We start from the raw sequence: 9,028 nt of genomic DNA, 5'->3' as shown, positions 1-9,028 counted from the left end.
GGAGCAAAAGTGTTGTGGAAATGATGTTGGTTAAAATTTGTGATGGAGAGAGTGTGTTGGTAGTGAATGATTGAGTAGGCAGGGAATGATGAGATTCTGTATGTGGCTCAAATATTTGTGGCAAAGGCTGAGAGTCATTGTTATGTGTATGATTCACTGAATGATGAGAACTGCTGCTGGTAGAACTTACAGAAACAGGATTATAAGAGTTACTGTCATTTGAATTAGAAGGTATTGACAAAGTGAATAGATGATACACTTGTTGAGGAGTAAATGACAGAGGTTGACATGAATTATTTGAAGTGAAAACAGAATCTGATGAGTAAGAAAAGGAATGCTCATCAAATATGACATGTCTAGCTATATAGACCTGACCATATGGATGCAAACATTTATACCCTTTTATGAGAAGGACTGTAACCAATAAAGACATACTTGTTAGAATGATAGGCAAACTTATACTTATTATAATCTCTCAAGTAAGGATAGCATGCACAACCAAAGCACTTGAGCATTTTGTAATCTGGCTTATGATTGAAGAGCTTTTCATAGGGAGTAAGAAATTTCAAAGTTGCAAAAGGCAACCTATTAATATGATAGACTGAGGTTTGGAAAGCTTCCCACCAAAAGTTTAAGGGTAATTTAGCTTGAGTTAGAAGTGTAAGTCCTAACTCAACAATGTGTCTGTGCTTTCTCTCAACTACCTCATTTTGATGATGTGTGTATGGACAAGAGTGTCTAAAAATAATTCCATTTTGGTTCAAAAATTCAGTGAATGCTCGATATTCTCCCCCCCAGTCAGATTGTAACTTTTTAATGGAACACTGGAATTGTTTTTCAACTTGCAGTTTGAAGAGTTTGAAAATTTGTAAGGCTTCTGATTTCAGTTTCAGTGGATAGATTCAAGTGTACCTACTGAAATCATCAACAAAGCTGATGTAATAAACATAACCAACTCTGGAAGAATAAGGGGAAGGACCCCACAAATCAGTAAGAATAAGTTTAAGTATGTGGGAAGTTTTGGTTTTAGTTGCAGGGAAGTGAAGCCTATGAACCTTACCCATTTGAGATACCTCACATATTTGTTGTGCAGCTTGTTTAATAATGGAAGTAGAGATATTGATAGACTGATCATTCTTAAGTAAATGCACTAGTACATCATAATGAGGATGACCAAATCATCTATGAAACAAGTTGACTTTATTAACTAATTCATTACAAGGAAAGAAAGAATTGACAGCAGTTTGATAACAAGCTACAGACTTTGAATCTTTATTCTGGACATCCGTTATAACAGGAAATTGAAGATGACATGTAGAAAGCATAGACAGAGGCTTGTTTGAAGAAATTTGACTCAAGAAAGAGGAAGGAGATGACTGAGATGATTGTAACAGCAACTTGTATAATCCTTTTTCAGCAAGACCTTGCAGAAGTACTTGTCCCTTCAGTGAATTCTTTACATAACACACATTACCAACAAATTCAATGGAAAGGTTATTATCAGTGGTTAACTTAGATATACTTATTAAGTTCTTAGTAATAGAAGGAACTAATAAGATATCCTTAAGTGCTATAGGTGTGTGTTTGTGGGCAGCATTAAGACTTTTATAGCTAAAGCAAGCATCACCAATATGAGTAATAATCACACCTTGTCCATTGCCAATGGTCAGCTGGTCTGCACCTCTGAACTCTTCTCTCACATGCATGTTTCCCATGTTATTTGTAATGTGATGTGTGGCCCGACTATCAAGATACCACCCTTCATCTGATGAGCCTTCAAGGTTAGCAACATAAGCTTCCGAGAAAGTAAAAGCTTCAGATTGATAAGAAGAGACAGGTGAGTAATTCACTGGTTGATAGCTGTAGTTAATATCTGCAACTCCATAAGAATCTTCCTCTGTTGACTGTTGATAAGGAAATGACTCAAAATTAGCCATATAAGCAGCCTTTGATCCCATCATTTTACCTATGCCAAAATTCTTAAGAAGGTAATTATCACCATATCGATACCAGCAAGCATCAGCAGTGTGACCTTGCTTATGACATATTTGGCATATAGGTGTCAGTTCATTATGTTCACCAGTAGAATTGTTTTGATTATGTGCGTGAGAAAACATATTTCTGATGTGTGGTGGTCTGTGAAAATGTTGAAACTGATTTCTGCCAAAACTTGCAACATCATTCCCTCTACCAAAACCACCATTACCAGCTGGAAAACCTCTAGGATAAGAAGTAGAGAACATACCATGACCAAAATACTGAACTCTTCCTCCATATTGACCATTAGAAGCATTTCCTAGGAAAACCTCTCATATGCGAAGAATTTGCATAATTTGCATTCACCATACTATAGTTGGCATTAAACATAGGCTGTGGATTCTAATTCTGTTCTAATCGAGCTTCATGTGTCAACAACAGTGCATACGCATCATCAAAGTTCATTTTATTAGCTATGATTATGGAAGCTAGATCCAAATAACCAGATCCTAATCCATTAAGAGTCCTAATCAACAGATCTTTTTCAGTTATATTATCACCAGCACAAGCAAGCTTATTCACAAGAGTTTTCATTTTTGAGCAATATTCTTCAACTGACATTGATTCTTTTCTCAAAGTGTCCAATTCATATCTAAGTTGCATTATTTTTGCTTCGGATTGAACTCTAAATTGTTTTTCAATGGATCTCCAAATATCGAAGGAAGTATCATAATTGAGAACTGAGCTTAGAATACTTTCACTTATTGTTGAAAGAAGCCAGCTAAGCAGAGTCTGATCCTGAGCTCTCCAATTAACATAAGCTGGATTCTCAATCTTCTCCATAGATCTGTCAGCTCTTGATTGAGATAGATACTATTCTGGAATATTCTGACCTTCTGAGATTAATCCTTCAAGTCGATTTCCTCTGATTGACGTCAGTACTTGTTTGCGCCAAAGAAGAAAATTCGATCGATCGAGTTTACAGTCGCAGCAAAAGTAAATGAAGTTTGCGTAGATTGAAATTGATTGTTTGTGGAATGAACTTGATTAGGTGTACTGGAACTAGCCATGGTTGGCTCTGATACCATGAAAGAAAGTTAAAGGCTGTTGGTTTCAAGAGAAAATTTACAGATGAAAAATCAAAGTTCTTATTTCTTAATTCTTTTTCGTTACATACCAACTGAACTTCTACAGCTTATATACTTGAAGATATTTACATACACATGCTAAAGAAACTAGTAACAAGCATTAACAACTTATGCTGACTTGTTAATTCCCGTAACTAATTCTGCTGATCTGGCACTGATGAGCTGGCACTATTGACTTGCTTCACTGACTAAGACTGAGAACTTCTTTGCCTTCATGTTCTTCATAAACTTAGCACAATGAGCTTCCTTAACTGAAAGATACTTTGAGTTGTGTTATGGGTCGCGATTTTTCAAATCCTGAAGATTTGCCTGAAGCTTGCAGGTATGTGGACGATGACCAATAGATTTTATTTCTTTTACAGTGGATAACACTCGCATCTTTCTTAAAACGTTTTGCATCACTTGGGTTCCTAATAAGTTTTTATTACTCTCATTTCATCTAGTTGTTAACCCAATAAAAAAAAAATTTCTAAAAGTCGAAATGCCATTCTCCCTTTCTTTTAGTAGTGATTATTTTTTGTCTTTATTAATTTGCAGAGAGATAATGATCGCATACAACAACCTAATGTGGAAAACAGGGGATACTCTGTTTGAACTTCTATCCGAAGCTTTAGGGCTTGACCTCAATTACCTGAAAGACATAGGTTGTGTAGAGGAAATGACTATTGGGAATGGTTATTACCCTGAATACCCTCAACCAGAATTGTCCATCGGCATAGCAACACATTCTGACCCTAAATTTGTCACTGTGCTCATACAAGATCAAATTGGTGGCCTCCAAGTCTTTCACGAAGATCAATGGTTTGACATTGCCCCTGTTCCGGGAACTCTAGTTGTAAACTTAGGCTACATGATGCAGGCAAGTGTGTGTTAGATAACTTATTAAGAAATACTATCCATCAGATTGAAAATTCTCAAGTGGGACGTTCGCACTAAATTTTGTACGGAAACGTTCTTTCACAATACTGTGAAAGAATCGTCCTTACAAAATTTCATGTGAACGTCAACACCCAAGCATGAATCTCTATCAGATAACTTAATTATGGTTTATATGAAGTGTGAGTTTTTGCAGCTGATTACCAACGTGTTTGTGTTTATGCAGCTGATTACCAATGATAAGTTCAAGAGTGCCTATTATAGAGTGTTATCAAATAAGGAAGGCTCCAGAATTTCAATCGGAAGTTTTTCATGAATAATAGTTGCTCGAGACGATATGGTCCAATTAAACAGTTGCTATCAGAAGAAAATCCTCCGCTCTACCCTGAAATTACTCTAAAAGATATTTACATTAACCAAACCTTGAAGAATAATGAACTCTCAGCATTGGATAAGCTTAGGCTGGCAAGTCGCAGTCGTTAATTAATTGCTTGGCAGTACTTTTCCAATTTGGTGGCTTTCAGAAAAAATTAGTAATGATGGTCATTGTTTGTTGCTTGGAATTATGACGTTTGTGCTTATATTGAGCCTCGAGTGTGCAAGTGTTGCTTGTCATGCTTTTTCCACTTTGTGTACTATTAAGAATAAATCCAAGTGCATTCGTATTGATTGTTAGGGTGATGTTAAATATTATACATAGATACATGTTTTCATCGGATTTTCTCTAGGATCTGATTTGAATCATTTAGTGGTTGTCCTCACCAGAACAAGGTTAAATATAATTTAAATAAATAAATTTATATTTGAGGGGAGATTGAGCTAGTAAAAATCTAGGTGTGTTTTTCTACTGTTAAGGACAAAAGAAATAACTAAGGTGATCTGGAAGGTGAACTGAGGTAATTTGAGAGGTAAATTGAAGTGTTTTGGGAGGTAATCTCTATGGAGCTCATGGGATTTAGTTTAAAGAATTGATTTGGGGAGCTCAAGAGAGTTTAGGAAGTAGCTCTAGCGAATTCGAGGATAGCTTTAACTATAGAGCTTATCTGGGGAGCTCAATAGAGCTCGTGCTATGCCTCTATATGAGCTCATGTATGGAATACGATTTGAGTATTATCATCATCCTAATAAATAGAAAATAAGCATAAACAATAGAGAACACATAAGATTTTACATTGTTCGGCCCTTTGATCTACATCCATAAGAGTAACTCATCTCCAATCCACTATATAAATGAAGTATTACATAATTTGCATTATAATATGGACAAAACTTTATTAAAGGTTGGTTATGAGGAATAATGACATGAGGGAGATATGAGTTTTATAGAGATTAGAGAGTTTTCCAGGAGAAGAGTAAGGGAAAAGGCTTCTTTGGGAGATAGATGGTTAAAATTTCCTATGGTGGTGTTAAAATGGAGAAAGAAACCCCAACCATAAAGGAAGAAGAAGATGAAGAAGTCTCTCAAGAAATTAGATCTAAAAAAAATCACTAAAGTCCTATTGGCTTGTTATTCTTAGCGAAAAAAAAAAATCTTTTCATAATGGTGTACTGTTCACATGTTGGCTCTAACCATTCACATTTAAGTTTCGATAATACCCTTTAATACTGGGCATGTTTACCAGAACTATCTTTTTCCACAAAGAGTTTTTCTTCTGATTTTTTAGAGTTATATTACTTCAAATAAGTTGACTTTTCTTCAAGTCATTAGTATATATCAGCTTTTAAACTTCCTCCCAAACAATTCCCAAACAATACATAACCGTCAGTAGTCCATTAATAATTAACGAAATACATGCAATAATTCATAAATATAAAGTCAAGTCCCCATTATTACTCAAATCCATACGAAAGTACCCAGCAAAGCGGGGCCTCCCAATTGAGCACACAAGATAATCAAAAACTAAGCAAAGAGCGGCCTCTTGACAACAATACAATTGCACGAATTTTGTGCTAATGCAATGAGGAAGAGGCCACCAACTTTTCACGGCGACGTTTGAAAAAAACCAATAGTTCACCCCAATTAGGAAGGTTCTCTTCAATTTCTGGGACTCGTTTAAATTTTTCAAACCATGCGTGCAAGCGAGTGAATTTGTGAAATTCAAATAGTTTCACTCCTGCTACATCTTCAATGATTTGCAACCAATAAACAATGGAAACAAATGCTATGTCCACTAAGCCAATCTTGTCTCCATGAAAAAATTACTTCTCTCCTAAGCCATGTTCTTCAACGGTTTTTAGCATTTCCAAGATTTCTTTCATTGTATTCTCTTGATCTTGTACGCTACGAAACATTTTCCAAACAGTAGCTCCCCGCCAAAATATCATCACATGATTAATAATATGTATGAACTAAAAGACTTAGCCAATACATATCCTTGTCATTTGTCAAGCACCCTTATACTAGAGGTTAACAACTACATTGAATGACAAAGGGTAAATGAACAACAAAACCACAATGTTGTTTTGGTAAATTAATCCTTTTCTCTCTCATATTTCAAAAGCCATCAAAATTTCCCTTGCCGTTAAAAAAATTCTATTAAACTTTCAACTTCCTATTAATAAAAATTTTTCCAGAGGTAAAATTAGTAAAAGACAAAAAAATTGAAGGTTAACAGAATCTTTTGAACGACAATGGAGATTTTGATAGGTTTTAAAACATAAAAGAACAAATAATTAATTTTGACATACAATGGGGGATACTGATCATTTTCTCTAATAACTAATAAACATGAAAATAATGAACTTATAAAGGCATTAGCTAGAGTTCTGAAGCAAAACCCTATCTTCGGCAAATTTAATCCAAAAATGAGCCAGAGCCCTATCATAAGGATCATTTGGCATTAAGGGATTCTGTGGCCACATCTCCTCAATGTATTCAAGGATAACAATGGACTCGCAAACTGATTTTTTGTCATGAACAAGCACTGGGACCTTCTTGTGAACTGGATTATGCTTCAAAAGCAAAGCACTTTTGTTAGAGAGATCTTCTTCAATGTAATCATATGCTATGCCTTTCAATTTCAGAGCCCATATCACTCTGTAACAAAATTCACTCGCTCATGCCCCATGAAGCTTCACTTCAGCCATATTTCTGAATATCGAAGTTAAATGCCAGTGTGGTTGTTTGAATAGCTAACTATGCATATGTATCTGAATTTATGGAGATCGACAGAACATGTGCTTGCAATGACTTTAAGAACTGCAATAAGAGCTAAAAATTGTCACTATAACAGCTTAAAAGAGAAACAATGATCCATACAAGACAATCGCAACATGTAGGTTACTGAGATCATAAATAGAATAATACAAAAAATTTGATTTTTCAATAATCAAAAAATCAGTTTTCTTGACTTATAATATGTGGCTGTCATTAATAGGATTAACGTCCCCAAGTTATTGAAAGAATTTAGAGGTAACAGACCTGCCCCGCTGATAGGGAGGATATGAAATAGATAATTATAGTTGTGCTTGCCCTCACTTAGAAACTCGATGCCCTTTAGTAAGGCATGCTCTCGAAACTAGATTAACTCAATCTATTAAACACCTATGCAGATTGGCAAAACTTATGATAGCGCAGAATATGAGGACATGACAACTTGTCAAATTGCATGGCAAAAAATGTGTGGATCCAAACTCAGATATTAAGAAATAGTACATTCCACGATCAGGTTTGAGAATATATTTTTTCATTACAGTTATTAAGGATTTTCATATAACAAATACAATCTTCTCACATGTGATATACTATCCATATGCACTTGAAGCAAATCACTACTGATTTTACTTTTATTTAGATTACCTACTACTTGAAAACAGTAAAATGAAAGTGAAAATTGAAGGAAATCAAGAAATGAGCTTACCTTCCAATTAGGCTGCGAAATTGATACATGTCATTATAGTTGGGGTCCTTCATGAGCCAAGTGAACAAATCACCCCTTGCCCAAACATCATTCCCTCTCATACTCACTCTCTAGCATTTGTTTCTTCTAATTAGTAGTCTGAAAGAACTTATCAAATAAAGTTGAGACACAGAACTTCGACACACCAATAAATAAATAAATCAAAGAAATAAAAGTTAAAAAAGCCTTCACTTTGGACAAATTAACAACAATAAGACTCACATTAAGCAAAAATGTTATGATATCTCTGTAGATGAATGAAGCCATTCAAAGTACATGTGCCTCAGCAAACAATTACTTGAAAACATACAAGTGCATAAAGTTCAATGTCTAATCTCCTCTATTTAACCACCCAAAGCAAAACCTTCTATAACAGAATAAATACAAGAGCAAACCATTATATATACTCACTTAGGAATTTCGTCGAACACTTAGCCTGAACAGTTCATAAGCCTGAACAGTTCTTAACGAGCGTAGCACAGAATTAAAATGTAGTCAAACGATTAGGGAACGTGAAAAACAAACCTCGAGTTTCGGGTCTTCAGAAGGTTCAACAAAAACACAGTGAACTTGAGCTTGTCTCGTTGGCTCACTGCCACTCTTAACACTTGGCTTTTGTCGTCTTTCTCATTTTGTAAATTGCTAAACGACATAGGTTCAGGTTTGACAACTATTACACACATATATTTTATAATTTTATTGGCTACGTTGTTTCCCTAGGGGTCATAATGTAGAATTTAATTTCTTGAAAGTCAGCCATAACGTAGAATAAGTGAACTTGAGGGGTATCCAAGAATCTGTTGTATAAAATTATTAACTATTTAGGAAAACTTTTAGAAACCACCCCTGAGGTTTGGCTTTGCTACACTTAGAGAGAATGTATCCATATATTGACAACATACCCCCGGCCATGTATGAAGGTTAGGCACCCGTTAGGTAGTTGAGTGAATGTGCAATAATGCCCTTCATAATTAATTGACACTGTAGATGATCTTTATATTTGGGGCAATTTTTTTTTTTGCGCCTGGGGGGGTGAAAGGCTATTATACCCTTATGATAATTGTTGTTGACATTACAAATTCTTATAATAAGACAAAACTCAATTGAGTGTGAAAAGACCAAAATGCC

The 9,028-nt window shown here is 35.1% G+C and overlaps 2 pseudogenes; one reads left to right on the top strand and one right to left on the bottom strand.

The window, feature by feature from the left end:
* The window catches only part of LOC18033135, an 8,987-nt pseudogene extending 4,503 nt beyond the window's left edge, over positions 1-4,484 (top strand).
* A 1,467-nt stretch (positions 4,485-5,951) lies between these two features.
* Positions 5,952-7,088, bottom strand: LOC112098903 (annotated as a pseudogene).
* Positions 7,089-9,028: the final 1,940 nt, after the last annotated feature.

Source organism: Citrus clementina, unplaced genomic scaffold, assembly GCF_000493195.1.
Source record: "Citrus clementina cultivar Clemenules unplaced genomic scaffold, Citrus_clementina_v1.0 scaffold_9, whole genome shotgun sequence".
Taxonomy (NCBI): Eukaryota; Viridiplantae; Streptophyta; class Magnoliopsida; order Sapindales; family Rutaceae; genus Citrus; species Citrus x clementina.
Note: the sequence above shows the minus strand (reverse complement) of the source record. Positions and strands in the feature narration are given on the sequence as shown.